We start from the raw sequence: 21,902 nt of genomic DNA, 5'->3' as shown, positions 1-21,902 counted from the left end.
GTCTTTGACTTGTGTGCATCTTCCACCCAGAATCAGGAAAGTCCTGATGCATAGAGACCCTGGGATTCTCCAGGCTTCTTATCAGTTCTAGGAGTTACCTGATGGCTATCAATAAATTCCTTTCCTCCTCAAGAGAGAGCCGGGGTGGGCTCCTGTGGCTGGTAGGTAGAGGACGTGACTGATATACAAAGACTAGCCTGCAAAGTGGGGGTGGGTTTGTTTTGTTCTCAGTTCCTCTCATGAAACGACTAACTTTATCGGCTAGATACTGCAGCAGAAATCTAAAAACCATGTAATTTTTCTTGATGTATGACATTATTGATGGTTTCTTCTGGAATTTCTGCCTGCTTCTCAGAAACTGGCAAAAACTTAGAAATATTACATTTCTTAAAGAAAATAATTGTAATTATTATCTGAACAAGTTATGGTTCAAAATTTAATAGAATAAACTATGTACTGCCTTAGGTCCTTCACATCTTCATGATGATGCCCATCCCTCTAAGATATAACATTTATGGAGATTTGGAAGCCATGAGCAAAGAAGAAAGGGTTTTCCTTATCCCCACTGTCCCTTAAAGTGGAATTTGTGGAAAAAATATTCAAATGTAAAAGTTTTAAGTATTTTTCACCAGTATTGATTTTATTAATTTTAAAAACTTGCATTCTGCCATTTATTTGGGAGGGGGGTACCAAATTACTTTATTTGAAGGAATGGTACAAATGAAAGAACTTGGTGGATGTTGGTACAACTTACAGAAAAGGTAAAGGTAAACCCAACATGCATGCAACTGCCATGGTGACCACGGAAGTCACCCTGTGGTTCTGGGGAAGACGGTGTAAGGCTTAGCTCTCATCATCACTGTTTCCCAGAGTGTGCTTGTCAAAGAGATACTCTGCCAAACCAGAATCCAGAGCCCCCATCCGGCGCAAGTTGGTTACATAGTCACCCACCCAATTCTTTGATGGACTTCACCTGCTCATTCAGGTAATGGGACTTGATGAAGTCACATAAGTGAGGGTCATTTTTGTCAGTGGCCAGATTGTACAGTTCCAGTAGTGACTGATTCACCCTTTTTTCCAAGTGTAATTCACACTCCATTGCATTCAGCCCGCTCCCCCAGTGGTCTCATTCTGGTTTCTTGATATCCTGAAGGAAGATTCGGCCACCACATTGGTTTTGCAGCTTCATAAGTTTCTCAGCATGTTCCCTCTCCTCATGAGACTGGTGAAGAAAATATTTGGCAAAGTTCTTCAATGCCACATCATCACCGCCAAAGTAGTAGGACATCGACAGGTAGACGTAAGAGACATAGAGCTGCAGGTTGATCTGGCGGTTGATGGCGGCCTCTGGGTCCTGGTTGTGGTTCTGGTGCACCTGCGATGGGAACGTGGTCTCCATGGTGTGTGGGTGAGGAGAGGAGGAGGCAGTGGCTGTGCAATGCTGGAACAGTGGCGGAGGGCTGCTCAGAGTGGCGGGCCAGTAGAGGGCATCCGTTCAAGCACTGTTGAAGCAGGAAACCATGGCTTCTCTCCACGAAGACGTCTGGCCTGCCATTTATTTTAAATTTTGTGTTCTTTAAATTACAAAAGCCATGCGTGTCCGCTGAAAATTTCAAAGAAGGCAAAAGTGTAGAAACTAGAAGTCAAAGTCCCCCCTCACCATTCCCATTCCCCAGGGGCAACCATTGTTAACAGTTTGGCAGTAAACAGAGATATAGAAATATCTTTTATTTTGTAACAGATATGGGATAATGCTGTGCACATTGTTCAGCAACTTGTTCTTTTCCCTCAACTATTGCAACCATGCTTCCACGTGCATACACACTGCTCAATCTCATTCTTTTTAATGCTTCAGAATGTTCCATTGCATGGGAATGTGCCATTATGTATTAATCAGCCCCCTATTGATGGACATTTTGGTGGCTTCCAATTTTTGCAGTTATAAACAATGCTGCAATGAATAGTCTCATGCAAAGATCTTTGGACCCATGTGCAACTATATCTTAGGATGGATTCCTAGAAGCTCATTTGCATGATGAAATGTATGCATATTTTAAATTTTTGATCAAGACTGTGAAATTGCCCTCCAAGTACATTGTACCAATTCACTCTCCCACCTGCCATAGTTTTCTCTTCCCATATAATGGGAGAAGCCATATCTTTTTTGTTTTAGTTTGTATTTCCTAGATCCCAAGTGAGACTGAGCAAACATGGATTATTTATAACTAAGTTTACTCACAAAATAATGTTGAGAAACAAAAAGAGAAAGCAGAGTTCCTTTCCAAAAAGAACCAATAACCAAGTTAAGGGGAAAATATTTCCTCTTGGCTGCTAATTCAAGTTGTTATTCTTAATGCCATGTGATCTGACGCTGTGTAATTCATAAAAATTTCTAGCTGTGCAACCTGAGACTTTTGCATAGGACATGATGGAGGCTATGGTTTTGGAAGGTTAAACTGACAGTTGTTGGTGGGTGGACAACAATGAGCAACAAACAACACAGTCATGAAAGCTGAGAAGAAAAGGAACATATTGGGCTCTCAGGATGTCCAGTCCCCTATGCCAGGAGCTTTATATAATTTAGCTGATCTAATTCTCACACTCCTGTGAAGCAGGTGAAACCATCCCCATTTTATGGATGAGGAAACTGAGCTTCCATTAGTTAAATAGTATGCCACAGGTCACAACAGCTGATCTGGGCTAAGGACTGTGAGAACTCAGAGCCTGGGTTTTTAACCACGACACCACATCGCTTCACTATAGAAGAAAACCTAAGAAAGAATTTTAAAAAGAATATAGAGAGCCTAGTGCCACTTTAGATGTGAGGGGCTGGCAGGTGGGAAGAGTCGAGGAGAATGTCTTAGTTTGCCAGCCTGTTATGGCAAATACCGCACGATGGGTTGGCTTAAAGTGCAGGAATTTATTGGCTCATGGTTTTGGAGGCTAGAAGTCCCAAATCAAGGCATCAGTAAGGCATGCTTCTCCAACGCCTGTACCATTCTGGTGATGGCACTCCTCCATCACACGGTGGGCTTTTTCTCTCTAGCTTCTCCTACTGCTTACTAACTGCATCTGCATTTCCTCTCTCTATAAGGCTTCCAGTCTTATGGACTAAAGTCCATCCTGATTCAATCTGGCCTCATCTAAAAAGGATCTTTGAAGTTCCTACAAACAAATGAGTCCACATCTTAATTAATCATAACATCCTCAAAGGTCCTATTACAAATGGGTTCACCACCACAAGATCGCGGACTAAGACTTGCTCACGTCTGTAGTGGGAGACGTGATTCAATCCCCAACAGTGAACTGCCCACCGCAGCAGGCAGTGGGAGTGGGCGCTGGCCAACCAGGGGTGGGGCCTGCGTGTGGGGCCAGTGGGGCAGCCACACCATGGGCTTTGGGACAAGCATTTGCCAGGTTGTTGGTCAAAGCCATGAAAAGGACAGTGCTTCAACAGGAGTGATGGGGGAGTGTGGCAAGAGCGAGCAGGGGCCAAGACGTGGGCTTGGCCATCCCAAAGTTTGGATGCTGGGAGAAGAAAGAGAGCCAGTGAAGGAGTCGGGTGGGGCATTGTGCAAACGCCAGGCTCCAGCTGCAGCTCCCAGAGCATCAACTGGGAGCTCAAGTTACTTAACTGCAAATGCCCCTACTTCTGACCAGGGGCTGTGAATCTAAGGGGCTGGCTTCTGGTCCCTGCCAGCCTAGGATGCTGGCACCAGCCCTGCCTAGCACTCCTGTGCCCATTGTCTCTCTGTCCCTCAGCAAAACCAGGTGAGACCGCAAAAGGGGAGCTCAGCCCAACTGAGACCAGAGACACACCACCCCCAACCAGGTCCGAATCTGGCAGCTCCGGGAATGTAGGCGGTGGGTGGGAGGGGAGCCCTGGCTTCTAGGGTGAAGGGTGGGGTGGGATGGGGAGGAGGCTTGGACTGAGCAGGGCAGGCAGCCCCTCCTCTCCCTCCCCCTCAGTACAGGAAGGCAGAGAAAAACGTGTTTTTATAAATAGCTCCAGCCCCAGCTGATTTGTAAATTCAGTGGGTTTTTTTGTGTCAATGACATCACCCTCCTCCCCATGGCAACTCCCGACGATATAGAAATTGCCAAGCAACGTTGGAGCAGTTCAGCGCTCCAAACGAGCAGGTCGCTGCCGGAGGATTCAATTGAGAAATCAAAAAAAGTGAGCCGGTGTGCGCGGCGGAGGAGGGGCCCCGGGCGAGCCGGAGCCAGCGGGCCCCCCGCCAGGCAGCCTGCGCCGAGCTGTCTTCTGCGGCCACGCTTCCCTTTATAGCCGCCGCTGCCGGCAGCAGGGTGGGGGAGGGCCCCTTCGCTCCCTTCCTGACGTGCCAGGAGCTGGGAGAAGCCATCCAGGTGACTAAGCCGCCCCCTGGCACTGAGTCACTCGCTCGTCCAGAGGTTGTCTTCCTTCGCGTTGGCATTTGACTATTTTGGGGATCTGGGAACTTGGAGCTGCACCTGAGTTCCGCCCCTTTAGCGCTCCCGGCCCCACCCCCACCTTGGGCTCCGAGGAAAATGGGACTTGGGAGTCCACTGTCACCCCCTAAGGATATGGAAGACGCCGTCCGGGCCAGCGGTGCCTTGTGCAAGGGGCCCGCTGGTGGAGTGCAATATCAGATGTGGTGATGCCGGCTGCCCGCGGGTGTGCTGTCCTCCGGAGGGGTCCACAAAGAAGGGGCGCCAACTGGAGTCCTCCTGGGCTGGCTTTGAACTCACTTCCCACAGGGATGTTTCTGTAAATGAGTGGCTTCTAGGAGCAGAGTGGCATTTGGAGAGAGAGGCTGGGTCAGCTTAGGCTGGCTGGGCAGGTAGGTGTCCCTGTGCTGGGTGTGCAGGCACATGTGATAACGTGAATGTGTGTGTGTGCACGTGAGAGGGAAGTGTGTGTGTCACTATGTGTACGTGTACGGGAGAGAGAATGTGTGTGTGTTGTGTAAGTGTGTGTGTGTGTGGCCCCCTGCTGAGGAGAGCAGGTGGGTGCGTTGCAGAGCTGGGTGGGGGATTTGGCAGCAGTTCAACCTGGGAGCTGCTGGCCCGGCCCAGGCCCTGAGATGGGTGCTGGGGGGAGAGGACACCAAGCACAGGGGCCTGAGCAGGGTGAGGAACAGCCGCCAGCGTGGCAGGCCCCGGCACACTCTGGGTCCCCAGGACACAGACACAGCAAGATGCCAAGGTGGGGGGTGGTCCAGAGGGCCTGGCTAGGCATGGGGGCCCATGGCCAGCTTGTCAGGGGGCCGCCCATCTGCCAGCCCTATTCCTGACCACCCTGGGCACAAAAGAAACAGCTTCCTACGGAGGAATTCCATTGCTCTCCCATGCAGTGCCAATCAGCACCTAACTGGGTCCTCGGCTGAGCTCACGGGGGTGCGGGCAGTGAGAAGGGTGCTGGCTGGAGGACAGCCTCCTCATGCTCGGCCAGACCCTCCGGCCTCTGGCCCCACAGGGCATGCCCCAGTGTGTATGAGGCTCAGCAGTGTGGGCTCCCGCCTCCCCCATCCGGCTGGCAGCTTCACGGGCACACCGGTGAGTAAGCTGCTGGAGAGAGGGAGGGAGGGATGTTGTGTGCTCACACAGGAGCACGACACCAACCAGGAGTCTTCCGGAGAAGTGGCTGGGAGTGAAAAGCACTGAAGTTCTCTCTTTTTTTTAATTTTCTTTTTTGCCTGAAGGGAGCACCACTTCCTGGGTCAGAGTCAAGCACCAACCTGCAGTGAGAGAGTGTGAGGCCCCAGCCAAGCCCAGGGAGAGCCAAGGTAAGGTCCCCACTGCCCCCGCTACAGGCTCTGGCTTCCTGGGCTGGGGCTGGCAGTGCCCAGATGTCGAGGCCACCCCCAACCTGGGGACAGGTGAGGCCTACTCCGTATTCCCAGCCTTTGCTGTGGGTTCCCTGGCTAAGGCGCCTCATGCCCCGCCCAACCTGCCACTCCCTTTCCAGATCAATTTTGAAATAGCCCAGACAGAGGTGGCTTCTGCTCCCTGGCTGGAGGGAGAAATGCTTGTTTCTGTTGTTTCTGGGTTTACCTGCTGTTCTGGGTTTACCTGCCCCTTCTCCTGGGCCAGGCCAGTGCCACTAGGATGCCCCTACAGGAGCCCCCTCTCACCCCCACTGCCTCTGGGACACTCCCTCATGAATTCATCTTGCAAATATTTATGGAGTATCTGCTCAGCCCTGGTGCTGAGTGTGATCTGGTGCAGATTCTGACTCTCAAACTCAGTATCAAGCCAGTTTCAGGGGGCTGCCTGGCCGAGCCCATTCCATCCTCCCAGGCTCTGGACTCCCCACCTCTACTGTGGGGTTCATGACCCTGGCCAGCTCCCAGGGACTCCAGGCCCAGAGAGCTCAGGTTTAGAAAGTGCTGGGCCCCGAGGAGAAGCCAGGCTAATGCCATGCCGTCTGGTGTTTGTTCTCTTGCTGGCATTACACAGCAAGGCCTGAGGTGCCTGCATTTCTGCTTGGGGTCTTTCCCTAAACTGGTTCTGGTGAGAGCTGGGTTCCAGGAGTAGAGGATGAACTCTGGGCTGCCCCCACGGAAGCCCATTTATCTGGGAATGAGGCCTTTGGGCCAAGCAAGGGGTCCCTCCTTCAGAGAGGCTTCCCTGGCAGTGATTCTAGTGCCAGCCTGGGAAGTGGCAAAACTGGGTACCCTAGTGACAAGGGCACCTACTCAGGAGAGGCCTGGCACCAGGAGCAGCCTCTTCTGGAAGCATGTGGTTTGGGAGCGCAGGGACTGCATGGACCTGCCTGGAGCCCCGAGCCAGACCGATTCTTTGCGAGCTCTCTAGGGCAGGCTGGGCACAGGAAAGGGAGCAGGCAGACCCAGGGTCTCTAGATCCAAGGCCAAGTCCACACTGTACCCAACTCTCAGGGATGATGAGGAATGCCCCCTGGTGAGTAAGCCTGGAGGAGCCCATGGGACCAGTCGGGATGAGCCCATAATATCTCCCACTCAAATTCAGTCCCACACTTGGCTCCAGGAGAAAGGAAATGACCCACTGTGGAGACACCTCCTGCTTCCTCTCAAGAGGAGACCCCAAGCCTGGGAGTCCTCCAGGTACGCAGGGCTGAGCAGCCGCTGGTTCCAGCTGGGCCAGAGTGGCAGAGGCTACTGAGCCCCAGGCAAAGAGCAGGGCAGCGGCTGGCTGGGACAGGAGGGAGCAGAGGGCAGAGGGCTCATCGGCTGAGGACCAGGCCAGGGCATAGGGGGCAGGAGAAGAAAAGGCTGCCTGGGTTTTAAGAGGGTTTGGGGAGGGCGCAGAGAGGGTTCTGGAGTACTGGCTTTCTTGCACATACCCGCCTCTGTGGGAGGGCCCCTCTGCACAGGGGGCAGGGCCAGATGGGGGAGAGTGGAGATGCTGCAAGACTGCATTCCTTACCCAAACGGGCCCAGGATGCCTCCAGCGCACACTTGTCCTGGGTGCAGAAGGCAGGAAGGACTCACAGGAAGCTGTCCTGGGGCCAGAAGCAGACAGCCCTTCCCGTAGGATGCCCTCCATACCAGAGTCCTAAGTGAAAAGTCCCAGGATTCAGGAGCAGCTCCCGGTAGGACAGATGCTAGCAGCTGTCCCTCATAAACAGTCATTGCACAGCCTGCCCTGATGGCGGCTTCAAGAAGAGAGCTCGTTTCTGTGAGCCAGGCATAGTGGAAGGAAGGGAGTTAGCTGGAGTAGAGCATGGACAGTGGAAGCTTCTGGGCAGAGAGAGTTCTCAACTTCCTGAAGCCAAGGCTGGCCCTCAGGCCAGAGTGGGCAGTCGACTGGCCTTGGGAAGCTGCCTTCTTCTGAGGAGACAACCTCTCCCCGCATCAGAGCTCAGCCCAGGGCTCATTAAGGGCTGAGGTGAGAAGTGTGAGGTGTGAGATAAAGGGGATCATGTCTTTTCCTGGCAAGATGTGGGACCCAGGCAGCCCTTGGAGAGAGCAGTTGGCAACTTGTTCTGGCTCACTCCCTTCTAGGCTGGGGACATGGATAGCCTGCCTAATAAGTACACAGCACTGGTGATGGGGACAGGGGGTGGGGAAAAGGGCTGATAAATAAAGAGGACACAGCCTTTGCCCTTGGGGAGCTTACAGCCCTTCAACAGAGAAATGGAAAAGAGAGCTGAGCATGTGGGGCCAACCCAGCCAGAAACAAGCTGAGCTGCAGAGCCATTCTCAGCAGTAGGGTGGCTTCGTCCTTTTGCCCACTCTGAGCTCCAGACTCATGACTGACGTTGTCAGCCAGGATCCATCCAGTCCAGAGAATTTATAAATATAGACCAGTCCTGGGAGGTGCCTCTTAACATGGAATTTTATAAAGATGTCCAAAAATAATTAATTGCCAATGAAAAACAAAGGGAGAAGCAGCTTGTATCTTCTGTTATGACAGAAGACAAGTGCATGGGAAGATGTGTAAGTGCAAGGAGAGGCAGGGTGGTGGGGTGGCTAATAGGGTGGAGTCATCAGGGCAAGTGTCAGGTTCAGCTCTGCCTCTTCTGGGCTGGGTGACTTTGGATACGTTACTTTGTCTCTCCAGGTCTCAGCCTCCTCTCCAGTCCAGTGGAGATAATTGTGGTCCTTATCAGGTAAGGTTGTTGGTAGGATTAAATAAGGCAATACGTGAACATGCTTAGCAGGATGGCTGGCACATAAGTACTTGGGAAAAGATAACTGTGATGCTTATTAGTGTTAGAGGAACAAAGCACCGGGAGGAAGAGACAGTACCAGATTTAGGAGAATCAGAAAGGGCTTCATGGAGAAGGTGGCTTTGGAAGAACCCTCCCCTGAATAGAAGCTAAAACTCTCAGATTGCTGATAGATACATCTCCAATAAAGCTGGGAAGGAATGCAAACCCAGATCCACTTTTTCTCAAATAGCAAATTGTTTGTTTGGTGACCTTCTCTAAGGAATTTCTCAGACCTATTAATAGTTTATTTTCCTAGCGTTTGAGGTCTTGAGGACTTGAGTTGGGCTGCACAAAGTGACGGAGTTAAGAGGCCAGGTTCTGGTTCCACTCCCCTTTGGGCCTGGAGTCTTGCCATCTGGTGGCCCTGGTTCCTTGAGGAACTATGTATTAATGATCGCCATCTAAAGCACAAACCTGGAGATGCTGCATGTAGGGGTCCCAGACTGGGGATCCCACCAGTTCCTTGACCACTCTGGCAAGTGACATGGATATGTCCAGAAACCATAAGGCTCAGTCCCAGGGACTTTTGGCTTTTCCTACCAAAGTTGTCTGTGCTCTGAATTTCGGAAAGGCAATCCCAGGTCCTGTTCATGCCAGAAGATGACAGGCTTTCATATGCTGGGGAATCGGCGTGCAAAAAATGGGTTCCCTCATAACTAGATGAGCAGCCAAATCAGCCCTGGTAAAGGGACACATGTGAGGCAATATTTTCCATAAAACCTAATTATGACACATCGGGTGGATGTAGTGACCCCAGGATTCACAGACGGACAATGATGACCTTGTTTGTATATCTCGTGGGTTCTCTGAGCAACCTTTTCACTCAAAGAGCTGCCTTGGTCAGCAAATCCCAGCATCCCTCTGCCCAGGCGACAGTCTGCTGGGCTCTGGTTTGCATTTCAGCTCTCTGGGCCTCAGGCTAAGGGGTAGAAGCAGGGCTGTGTTCTTCTTGCACACCCAGGCTGCCCAGGACCTGAAAAGGGGTCCTCTGGTCCTCAGAAAGGCAGGTCCAGAGAGCTCCGTCAGCTGGCAGCTTCTGGTCTCTGCTGCCAGGGCAGTGAGGACCAGCCCACTCACCCCAGGGCAAATAGCAACGCACCAGCCACCCTGCTCAGGGCCTCCTGCTGCCTGCCCTGTGACCCGTGCTCCTGAAGGCTGCAGTGGCGACGGCCGGTTAGAACTGGGAGGACAGGTTCTTCCTGGCCTGGAGCACCTCGTGCCTCCATTTGCTTTTATTCAGCTTCAGATGAGGCTCCATGTAGAATTGTGCAAGAAGGCATAGAGGGCAGAGGGAGCTAGGCAGCCAGTTATGCCGCAGCCTCCCTGGATGTCCACAGCACCATCCCAGGTCAGGCAGGAGGAGCTCCGGGGAGGACTTGGCTGCCCCAGAAAGGGAGCCACCGACTTAGAGCGCTGGGGCCCATTCGAACCAAAGGGAGTCCTCGGAATGTTCCATCCGAATTTGCCCAGTCCACCCAAGCCACTCCCGGGGACCCGGCACCCTGATGAACAGATCCAACTAACCTGTAAATGGGTTGACTCAAATTCTGCATATCCCAGGGAGCATTTTACACTTTAACCATAAGGTGACAGTATCTAGGAACGAGAGAGACTTTACCTCAGGGGTCTTTTCACTGGTATATACTTCTGGCCCCAGGCAGGAATCTAAATGTCCAATGATGACCATCAGAGGTCAGATCCCCAAAGCAGGTGGCCTGTCACCTGTCACCCTGTCACCAGGCCTGAGCTGGACAAGAAGATTTTTATATTCCACTCTAGTGGGTCTTGCTGGAAGATGATGTGTCTGGGCTCCATAAAGGTGGAGGAAGGTGGAGGTCTCAGACCCTGGGGAAGGTTGGAGCCATACCGTGGGGCAAAAATGCAAGGCCAGGAGTGAGCAAGAATGCAGGTTTCCTGTGGAGGAGAGAACAGGCCCCACAGGAGGAGGAACTGCTTCTGGGGCATTCCATCATCCCTGGAGGGGCAGGGGTCCCAAGACCCAACAGGTGGCCTGCAGGGCAGCATTCCTATGACTTCCCAGCAGGCTGGTCACCCCTGGAGCAGTCCAAGGGGCTCTGTCAGGTGTGGGCCAGAGACCTGGGGAAGGACGGGCCCCAAGAAGGGATAGCCATAGCTGCCCAGGACCCTCTAAGCATAGCACAGACCAGCCAAGTGGCAATTAGGTGGGTCATACCTTCTAATGCTGACCCAGGGCCGCTGGTCAGTGCTCCCAGGACCAGCCCGGAGCCTGTGAACTTTTTGCATTTAAAGGTAAGGTGTCCTGCACAAGGGGTAGTAGATAGGGCACGGGCAGCCAACATCAGGCTTCCTCAGAGTCTTTCCATCCCTGGGGCTCTGGCCTAGCCCTTGCCTGGTGACACACAGGACTTCTCCCCCACACTCACCTGTCTGTCCTTCCTGAAAGTCAGGTCCTGGAGTCCAGAGCTTGGGGGCCATGATCACAACCCCGGCTCACCCTAAGGCCTTGGGTGGCAGCTAGAGGCTCAGAAGAGAGAGGAAAAGACCATCCATGAAGGGCTTCCATTCAAGGAGGCTTGCAGCTGTTTTGTCGGCAAATGCCAGCAAAACACAATTGGATGGAACTTTGGAGGCCATTAAGAGCAGGGGCTGCAAAGCAGGCATGGCTAAAAGATATTAAACGAATTCATCATGTCTCTAAAATGAGTGTCCTTAGTGCAGAGGTGGCTTTTTCAGTTCCCCGGACCTTCCCAGAGCAGCTCAGCCTGCGCCCCCGAGTACCCAGGAAGGGTGCCCCAGCCTGCCCTGCCGCCTGCTTCAGGCCCTTGAGGTGGATGGACGATGGTCCCTGCATCTAAGCAGCTCGTCCCAGGTCACCAGGCCCCTTTGGCACTGTCAGGCAGGCTGAGCCCCCAGTGTCAGTTTGTGTCTGGGGAGGACAGACCTACATATTCCCATTGGCACAGGAAGCCTAGTAGAAGTGCAGAACTAGAGAAGAATGCAGACAGAGAGAGGCTTGAGGTTTCTGAGTGTGGTAGTTTCCCTCTGCTGAGACCCCAGGTGGCAGCAGGGCACATCTCTGTGCAGCAGCCAGGCTGGGGAAGCCCATGGACTTTTCCTAAGCCCCTAATTGGGCTCCAGATCATGCTAGCCGCTAGGGCTGAGGTTCTCTCTCCTGGATCTGGAGTTGGGTTGACTTATCAAGTTGCAGCCTTATCTCCTGGAAGAATTGGAGGATTCTCCTGCTGTGACACACCCAGCTGGGCTCTGCTGCTTCCCAGGACACCTGTATGCTGCATGGGGTGGGGCTGGGGGCAGTTTTCTCCTTGGTCCCTTCAGCAAATACGAGGGCCAAGGGTTAGGAACTTTCTCTCTATCTGGGGGGTGCTGGTCCTCAGGGTCTCTGTACCCCTAATGCCCTAGGCCACAGAACTCCACCACCTTCCCAAGGGAGAGGGACACTCTTTTCCCCATTATACACACCGAGAAACTGAGGCTGAGGACATGCTGAAAGTCTGGAGAGGCAAGAGGGCTCCAGTCTTGCAGTAATCTATGGGCACTGCAGCAAGACTCTGTCTACGTCCCTCCTCCCTGAGGACCCCACGGGCTTGGCAATGTCAGTTTCCTCAATTCACACCCCCCATTCCCTCTGGAGCTTTGCACCTGCCTCTTGGTCCCATTGGCAGAAAGAGATGGACGGTCCCACTGGGGCGGGGCGGGGGGGCATTGGCCCAGGTCAACCCCAGAGCAGGAAGGGACAGTGTTGGGCAGCCTGGAAGAGAAGAGGAGGAAGAGATCTTCTCCAAAGACTGTCTCTCTCTTGGGGCTGGGGGCTACAAGTGAGTGGGTAGCTGCCGCTCCTGGAGTCCAGACTCCAAGGGGATTCCTCCAGCCGGCGGTGAGCAGGCGTGCCATCCCCCCACCTCTCCAGCAGACCCTGCATGTTGCCTGCTCTTACTGGGCCCATTCTGGGTTCCTGAAGGACAAGATGGCTCGATGGGGGTGGGGGTTCAGGTAGGGTGCTGGCTCATCACCAGGGAATCCCAGCACCTGGTTCCTAGCAGGTGACATAGGAACAGGGTGGGGGAACCTGAGGAGCCCTCTGTCCCTCACATCCAGTGCCCTGTGGGTGTCCTGAGGCCGTGGTCTGAAACGGGGGAGGGCCCCCCCCACATACACTTCTGTGTCTCTGTGTCTCCCCTGGTTCACCCTTCCTGGGGAGTGGTCTGAGTTGGCACAAGGAGGCAAATTACCTCCCCCCATCGACTCTTCCAGGGACTTAACCCCACACAAGCCAACTCATATCAGACAGTCTTTGGGACCGGGGACCTCTAAGCAGTACAGAGTTAGAAGAACAGGCTTTGGGGTCAGATACACTAGAGCTCACATTCTGGCTCCACCACTGAGTAACTGTGAGACCTTCAGCTACTTCCTTTACCTCTCTGAGCCTCAGTTTCCTGATCATAAAATGAGAATAAGACCAGTACTCTGTCCCATGGTGGTTGTGAAGACTAAGTGAGATGATATCTGTAAACAGCTTTGCATTCCCATAGGAAGCATTCAGTAATTGACAGGTATTATTACAACTGTTGTTTGAGAAGGGCAGAATGATCCAGAGAAAGGAGCCCTGGAAGCAGTAAATGAGCTTGTCAGCAGGGTTCTTGAATGCCAGGAAGCTTTTCAAGTCACCTAGCACAAAGGTGCAGAGGAAAGGATAATATGTTTGTGTTTCTAAACCACAAGTCGATGCGTATCTTTCCTCTTTGGCCCTGCCCTGGGCTCTCAGCCCTGGCTGTTGGCGCTCAGATGTTACAACAGGCCCCGGCAGCCACAGGCAGAGACTGCCGGGAAGTGCCCACACCACCCGGCGAGCACCTCAGGCCGTCCCAGGCCATCCAGATGGGCCAGTGCCTGGAGCTGGCAGGGCCCCAAGAGCCTTTTTCTGTGGTGAGGTGTCGGTTCTCGGCGCGCCTGTCCAGAGCTCATACCCAATTTGTAGAAGGGCAGTACCTGGACAACCCCCGCGGGCAGACGGCCTGTGCCAGCGGCCAGGGCTCATCAAAGGAAGGTGTGTCTGGTGCCCCTCCCTGCGCTCAGCTCTGCAACCTGGGACTAGGCCAGCGGGAGGCACAGGGACGCTGGAGGGGAGGGTGTTCCCCAGCCTGCCCAGCTACCTCCTGTGCCATCATCCTGCCCTCTCCTCTCTGGGCAGGGCCGAGCCAGGCACGGATCAGAGGAGGATAGAGAAGAGGAGAGGCACACACAGCAATTAGCCACTCAGGTCCCACGTCCCAGCTATCCCAACAGGGAGTCATCCAGCCCGGTGCAGCTGAACCATGAATAAGTGTGGCTAGAACTGCAGAAACTTGGGTTGTCATGGGGCTGAGAGGTTTCCTAGTGTATGTAGCCTTGTATCTAGCATGGGAATCTTTCCTCTGGCATGCCTGACAGTTATCTGACTTCTGGAATACCTCCAGTGATGGGGAATTCATTACTTCCTTGGTCAGTCTTGTTTGGGAGCTTCTGCCTTTCTCAAGGTCCCAAACCCCACTGCAGCTCCCAAAGTGGGGACAAACCCAAGGCTTCCTAGGCTCACTCCCTACTGGGTGGGGAGGGGACTTGGCCAGTAGCCTTTCTGGGATACCCAAGCTTAGACTCAAACCAAATTCAATACCAGTTCATTTCTGATAAAATTCTACAGACTTTATTATAGTTCAACATTCAAAAGTACTGCTCGGAGCTGTGGTTTTGATATATAAGGCATTTGCTTAAAAGAAAATAATTTACATGTGCATTTGTGAATCAGTAGAAAATAATTAAAAAATAATTCAGGTATTGATCTAGTTTCAGGAAAGTAACGCATTTCATTCTAGCTTTGGTACATGGATCATTTCAAATGCTCAGCAACCCCACCACCCTCACACACACACAGCCTGCTTCCTGTAGCCAGCATTCCAGCCAGGGCCCCCAAGTCCCCAGGTAACTAATCTGGTGGGGGGAGAGTCATACTTGCATCACCCACATTGCCCAGCATGATCCCCATGTCCAAGATTCAGCAGTCAGTGTCTAAGGGGACCAGAGGACGTGGGGGATTGGCTAAGAGGGTGAGACCTAAAGTATTGTCTGGCCAGAGGAAAGAGAAAGAATCGGCTAAGGAGAGACAGAGGAGGAGGGAGAGCAGAGGGTAAGGAGAGGGGAGCAGAGACCACCCATAACTAGGTGTATATGGAGGGAGGCAGTGGGGAGGACCCAGCTTCAGTACCCACCCACCCAGGGCACACAGGGCCAGCGTCCCCACCTACCACATGCCTCCCCCAAAGGGGACTGAGGACATCGGGGCTGTGGTACAGCCAGACAGAGCACAGGCCTGCTTGGGGCAGGCACCTTCCCAGTGGCCACCTTATGCCTCTGTTTGGTGGGAGCCTTAGAATAAACTGTATGAGTGACAGAGCCCATAATGCAAATGATTTATTCATAAATGATATAAGTCTGAAGAATCAGTGAACAAAAAGGCGATGTGGCAACAGTGTCCTACAATTAATAACTAAAGTCAGAGGTGCCCAGCAATGATAAAAATCCCAGCACTGCCCTTGGCCCCTGCTCTGTGACACCGGCAGACACCCCACCATAGCACGAGGGCAGCCGTTTAGGGTCCGGATGTACTGAGTCTCCAAGCCAGGGTCCCCTCAGCACTCAGCTGGGACACAGCCTTCTCTGGGGCCCAAGTCCAAGACAGCAGGGTCTTCATGCTTCCTTGTTTGGGGAAGGGACAGACAGGTGGCACCTAACTATCCACTACCCACCACATGTACATGTGGAAACCCACCCTCTCAGCCAAGGGGAGCAGGGCAAAAGCAGCCAGGCCTGAGCCACTCTGAACGGCCACCCTCATCCTAGGCTAGGCCAGCACCCTGCCGGTGAGAACCAGGGGATGCAGGCTCCAGAAACAACACAGGAAAACCCAGGTTCACGGCTCAGGAGCAGGGCCTTATCCTCTGGGGGTGCAGAGCTCCTGGAAGCTTCCTTTCCCCCAGAATCCCCCCACCCTGGAATCCGGAGACCAGAGGGCTCTCCCGACAGAGCACGGTCTGACAAAGGAATTGGAGTCCCTTTAAATCCCGCTCTCCGGCCTGCACAAGAGGCGGGTACCCCAGGACGTTTTCCGGCCTTGTTCAGACTGGACACAGGCCAAGGTGCCAGGTTTTACAATTCCAGCTGGGGCTCTCCGCGTGGGTGGGTGGGCGCAGCACCTCCCAGCGCTGGGAGAAGCCGGCCGGCGGCCTCCAAAGCGTGCCTCTGCGATGTCAATTAGTGACTTAATTACACCCTGACTGCGCTGTGGGGGTTAATCCAGGTCCGGCCGGCGCCGCGGCCATCCGAGGGGCTGTGGGGCTGCAGGCCGGTCGCAGCAGGGCCCACCGGGTCGGGGGTCCGAAGGCGAAACGCCGGCCCGAGGGATTGGGGGAAAGGATTGTCGTGGGGACGGACGGAGGCGACGCCCCACGAGCAGAGCGGCCCCTCGCCGCGGCCCCTGCGCCGCTGGGCGACTTTTCCCAGGTACTTCTCCCAGGCTCTGTGCTCGCCGGGTCCTACCTGAGGCCACACCTTGAAATCAAACTCGCGGCCAGGTGAAGCCGGCGCTGTGCAAACATGTAAGCGCGGCCTCTCCTGGCCGCTCCCCGCGCCGAGCCCCTCCCGCGGAGGGCGGACCCGGCTCCCGCGGCCTATCCGCGCTCTCCAGGGGCTTCCCGCGCGGCAGGTGGGTCCCCAACGCGCCCGGCCGCCCCGGGGAGGCCGGACAACCTCCTCTGAGTTTTCCTTCCCCGAAGTTCGCGGCCGCCCGGGCGCCCCGGGAGCTGCCCTAGGCGGAGGGGCCTGGGGCGCAGGGACGGAGATCTTGGCGCCCCTGGGAGCGGGACGCGCCCCGCACGGGTGCCTGGCGCCCCCACTACCTGGGGCTGCAGCCGCGGCCGACTGGGGCGACTGCCCCGTGGGGTGCGCCCGGCGCGGGAGGTGGGGGCTCTCCGGTCTGCGAGGAGGGGGCCCCGGGGCCGCTCGGGGGGGGACAGCGGGGAGAGGGGCGGCCCCGGAAGTGGTGCTGCGCCCACTGTCGCCGCCACCCCGGGCGCCCCGCGGGGAGCGGCCACCTCCCCTTCCACCTGAGATGGGGGGTCGCTCAGTCGCCAGGAGGGAGTGGGGCGGTTCCGAACGCCCTGGATTCCCGCCAGTCCCAAGATCCGCGGAGATACTACATCTGTCACATTGTATTTCTGATCTGATTCAACCCAGGCCTGCGGAGGGCAGGCCCGGAAAGGTCCTCGGTCTTCCCACTCCTGGGTTGCCTGGGAGTTCTGCCCGCTGAAGAGTGAGGAGAAGCGAGGAAGAGGAGGCGACGAAGGCGGCCCCCAGTCGGTGAGTGGGGGACGTCCGGCACTGGTAGGGTGTGGGGGAGTCCCCTTGAGATCTTCTCGAGGGACAGTCTGGGAGGGACAGCAGGCAGGCAGGTGACCCTCGGGAGCTGGCTGGGAGCTGGTGCTGTGGGGCAGCATCACTCCAGGTGCTATTTCTGAATCCTTAGTGAGTGCTCACTGATTCACTCCCAGGGCTTCAAATGACCTGCCTGCCCACCACCCAGGCTCTGCTTTCCACCAGGTCTGATGCCTGGCTGAGGTTAGGTGGTGTCACCCCGGCCAGTGTGTGTTGAATTCATGCTTCCAGAACAGGAAGGGCTGCGTGGCAGGGCCGGCATCTGTGTTGAGCGAGGCAGGAGGAGGCAGCAGGTCCTGGGGGAGCCAGAGGCAAACGTGCCCGCTCAGCGCAGCCCAGCCTGCCAGCCCAGACCTCCAGACCTGCTAGAATCACTTCCCACACTCAGAGAGTAGCATTGGATCTGGGATGTAGCTGCTTCTGGGGACACCACGGGCTGGGCCCGCAAGAGTCCTCAGGGTGTATGGAGGCTGCATTTTCTATACCTTGCCCCCATTCTGGTGTTTGTTTAGGCCCCTCTTGCTTGTTTTACTGGGAGGGGCGGAAGCTCAGGTCTATGTCTGGGCTTATTTGTGTGGCTGCTGCAGCATACATTACAATGCTGTGAGTTCTCCTCAGTCTGTATATAGGACAGTGGCTGAGAACACAGCACTGGGATCCAGAGAGAGCTGCATTCGAATCCTGACTTTGCCTTTGACTCCTTAGGCAAGTTACTCCTCTCCAAACTTTGAAATGTCCTCATCCATAAAATGGGGATGATGATACCTTCCTTATAGGTTAGTTGTAAGGCGTCGCTGTAATAATAAATTATTACCACCCTGTCATTGGGACACTGCACCAGCCTCCAGTTATTATTGGAAAAGGTTAAGCTGCACTGAGCCCTCCTCTCCTGGAGAACTTTGAGAATGCTCTGGCTGTTTGGCAGGAGGTTATTGCAAGGAGTTAGAGCAAAGCAATGGGAATAAATACAGGCAGAAGGGTCCATGGAGAGTGGGTCATGGAAGACCCGACTTAAGGTCTGTGGATCTCATGGAAGCCTGGGAAGGGGCCATTTCTGGAAAGGGATCCAGCTTTGGCGGCAGATGAGCAGCACCTCTGGTACATCTCACACATGTCCACGTGTCCACGGGGACCCTGGGGACACCATTAGCACAGGCACTTCCTAGGCAGAGGGAGCCTCTGGCCGGAGGCTTCTAGTCCTTTCTCTGTGTGATCTGGGGCAAGCCATTTGACATCTCTGGGCCCTGGGCATGGTAGATGAGCACACAGAGCTTGGAGTCAGTGAGATCTGGGTTCGAATCCCAGCGCCACACTTAACCGTCTGTTATAATTCCTTATCCTCTCTGAGCCTCGGTTTGTTCACCTGTAAAATGGAGCTCATGATACCTACCTCATAGAGTTGTGACCATTAAGTGAACTAATAAAAAGCACAGTATCTGACCCAGGATGGGTACTTTATATGTGCATATTCCCTTTCTCTTCTTCCTGCCATCTTTAAAAGGGGCACAGTAAAGCAGGTTTGGCCCATCTCACAGAGGTGTTGTGAGCAAAAAGTGTGGCGGTGAACAAAACAGAGATATGAACAGGTATGGGCTATGAAAACATCAGGCCATCTTGTGATTAGGGGACTCTAGAGGTCCTTTCTGGCTCTAGACAGACATGGCTTTAGAAGGCATGGATGACTCAGGGGACGCAGGCCTCTGGGATAGCGACAGAGGTTCCCAGCCTGCATCCCTCCTGGAAAGGTCATTCTTCAGACTCTTTGCTTGGTGCTAACCCCATGCCCAGGAAAGCCCAGGGCCATGGACCAGGGAGGGGAGGGGGGCAAAGGTTAAAGTTCTAAGTGCAGCGAACAGAGGTCAGAGGGTTGTCTGGCTGAGTCTGGGGCTTGTGGGCTGGCCCGCAGCACTGCCACTGCAGGCTGGGACTGGGCCAGAGACATGGCCTGAGTCAATATTGACCTTCAGCGGCTGGTCATCCTGGCTCTCCTGCCTCTCATTCAGCTGGAGTGTTGACACAAGTGATTGAACAAGCTTTATTATCATATTCTTTTAAACAGTAGCCACATTAGCTCTCCCCTGGGGATCCACTGGGATCTGGAGCATGGGACTGGCCAGAAGGTCAGGGAGCCTGGACATTTGGCTTGGTCTGTGCTCACTGCCCTCTGCCTCTGGCATGCTCAGCGTCTCTCTGGGCCACTCCAGTGGGACAGCAGAACCTTAGGGGACTGCTTGACCTTCTGGGGACTTTCCACACTTCAGCTCAGTGGCCCTGGGCAGACCTTACAAAGGCTGTGGGCAATGGGGGCGAGGGCCATGGCCTAGGAGGTGACAGCCGGTCAGAAAAGCAGATGAAATTCTCACCAGGCCCCTCCCCCTGGTATATTTCCTGGGCCAGGAAAGGGTGCTGGGTGCCGCCCCTCCTGACTCTCATGTCACATGAAGAGGGGCAGATGGCAAGCCTGGCCACCTGGGTGGAGGCTGAGAGGAGGTGGCCTTCAGCTCTCCACGGAGAACTTCCTAACGGTGAGCAGCAAGGAGGCAGAAGGCAGAGGCCCCAGGAAGGGGGTGCAGCACCCCATCTCTGAGTGTGTTTACACAGAGCAAGGACAGGCTCCTGTTGGGAGTGCCACAGGGGCACTGACATTTGGGTGGGAGAGGGGGGTGGTTAGACCACCTCAGTGAGCCCCTCAGGCGTGCACCACAATCTCCTCTGGCGGTGAGGGTGGAGCAACGTCTATTTTGAAGAAGCAAACCAGACTGCCTGAGAACAAAGATTTCACCTGTTCCTCATGGTCCCCCAGAGCCCAAAACAGAGTAGGCGTGCAAAAATTATTTTTGAATTAATGAATGAATAATATACTTTTATATCTAAATGGACTTCAGAAAGTAAAGTTGGAGGAAAATCTTCCTGGCCCCCTGAAATGCTGTCTTCTGTTCACAGTAGTTCTCAGCCAGGGAGAGGCCTTATCGCTCTTCATAGAGGGGCGTGTGGGATGATGTTTTCCCAAAGGGGTTACAAAGAGGTCACTGCAGGGCAGAAGGCCCAACTCTGGAGGTGACGGGCTCCTTCTGCTGTAGGCTGCTCTGTGAATGGATGAAGGATGGCGGTAGTGGGACCACTTTCCCAAGCTCTTTAGAACTTGGCCCGGTGAATCTAGAAGGGTCCCAAACTGTCTTGGGGTGCCTGAGAATGGCCTGGGACAGCGTGCTGGGAGCTGACAGCAGAGTGCAGGGTGTTCGCTTCGTGGTCCAGATCGGGCAGACTTGAGTTGCTGCTCAACTTGGGCAAATCACATAATCTCTCTGAACATCGGTTTTCTCATCTGCACAACGGGGACAACCATAATCCTACCTCACAGGCTTGTGGTGAGGGTTAAATGAGATCGTGAGTATAAAATGCTCACCCCAGAGCCTGGTGCATAAACGAAGCACCCCCTGAGTGATGATTATTAAAAATACCCAAAATTGGTCCTCAAGCTGGACCCGCTGCTGTCTCTCCCACTCACTGTGCCTGGAGAAGCTAGCAGAGGTCACTGAGTCCATTATCTTGTCACCAGTGGAAATGTGGAGTCCCTAAGAAGAAGAGTAGGCCAAGGTCACAAGCCAAAGCGTAGGAGTACGGAGCCCCAAGTTCACACTGAGCCGGCACTTAGCCTGGCAGCCCTGGACGTAAGCGCTGATAAACAAGGGGGGGCTCCCTTCGAGGCGCCCTCCCCTCGCTCCTCTCTGGTGCCTCCAGCTGGGTGTGCTCCAAGGCTCTGGGAACCAGGAGCCGGCCTGGCGCAGCTGCCTCCTCCCTTCCCCATGGGCTGGCAATAGAGGAGAATCTGCCCCCCATTTACAGCTCAGTGCCTTATTCCTAGTAAACAGCTTACTGAGATCCCAGAACTTACGCAATCAACCAGATTCTGCCCCCCTTCAGAGTAGCTGCAAACACATTTGGACTCTCTTTCTGGAAACCACCTTCCAGCCAGCCACGCATTCTTGTGAATCCCTGCAAGGGGCTAAGTGACCCTTCCTCGAAAGAGATGCAGTTTGTGGAAACAGCCCAAAAAGCACTCAAAGCCAGGTCTGGAGGGTAAGGTGGGGTGACCAGGACAGCTACTACCACTTAGGGTGAAAAGCAGGGAGGACATTCAGATTAGGAGACACTTGATGTTGACTCAAGGTGGGCCCCAAAGGTGATTCCCAAGGAGGAATTTTGGAAATACTAGAGCATGTTTGGAACAAGCAGATACACTCCCAAGGGGACAGCACTCATTTGCATGTCTAAGCTCTGGTTTGAGGATTAAAGGCAGACTTGTGTGCTATAGCTCTGCCTTGGTCTGTGGGGCCCTTTTTAGGGTGGACTGGGTGGCCCTGGCATCCCAAGCCCCAGCAGTCAGATGTCTCTCCCAGAGGAGAGTAGTTGGGGAGAGCAGCTCCCCATGCTGCAGCTTCTTTGCTCACCTGGGCTCCAGAGACCCCACCTGACAGCTCTAGGACCACCACCCCAACCCTTTGTCACTGTGGAAAAATAGCATCAGCACAAAGCCCCTGCCCTCCACTCCTCCAGCCAAGCCCTGCACGTTGCCTGGTTCCAGGCCGAGATCCTGCAGAGGAGACCTGAACTCTTCCTGGGCTGGAGAGAACACACCCCTGCTGTTTCTGCAGCTTTCCTCATATGCCAGTCCTTGGCCACCTCAGCCCCCAGCATGGCCTTTTTGAAACATTTCACCCACCCCATCTGGTTCCAAACCAGGAAAGGGTCAGCCTGC

At 54.4% G+C, this 21,902-nt stretch overlaps 1 protein-coding gene and 1 pseudogene across 3 annotated transcripts in view; one reads left to right on the top strand and one right to left on the bottom strand.

The window, feature by feature from the left end:
- Positions 1-743: 743 nt before the first annotated feature.
- On the bottom strand, positions 744-1,399 carry LOC119532170 (annotated as a pseudogene).
- A 2,715-nt stretch (positions 1,400-4,114) lies between these two features.
- Positions 4,115-21,902, top strand: part of PAK6 (p21 (RAC1) activated kinase 6) — a 36,140-nt gene continuing 18,352 nt past the window's right edge. The window contains exons 1-4 of one of the 3 annotated variants that reach the window (XM_037834321.1): positions 4,115-4,823; positions 5,685-5,768; positions 8,527-8,575; positions 16,946-17,068. The gene's annotated coding sequence lies outside the window, so the exon portion shown is untranslated. Of the gene's footprint in view, positions 4,824-5,684; positions 5,769-8,526; positions 8,576-16,922; positions 17,069-21,902 lie in introns of those variants that run through there. The other 2 variants (XM_037834322.1, XM_037834323.1) reach the window with 2 other exon arrangements.

Source organism: Choloepus didactylus, chromosome 4 (genome assembly GCF_015220235.1).
Source record: "Choloepus didactylus isolate mChoDid1 chromosome 4, mChoDid1.pri, whole genome shotgun sequence".
Taxonomy (NCBI): Eukaryota; Metazoa; Chordata; class Mammalia; order Pilosa; family Megalonychidae; genus Choloepus; species Choloepus didactylus.
The sequence above is the reverse complement of the archived record's forward strand: the minus strand, read 5'-3'. Positions and strand labels throughout refer to the sequence as shown.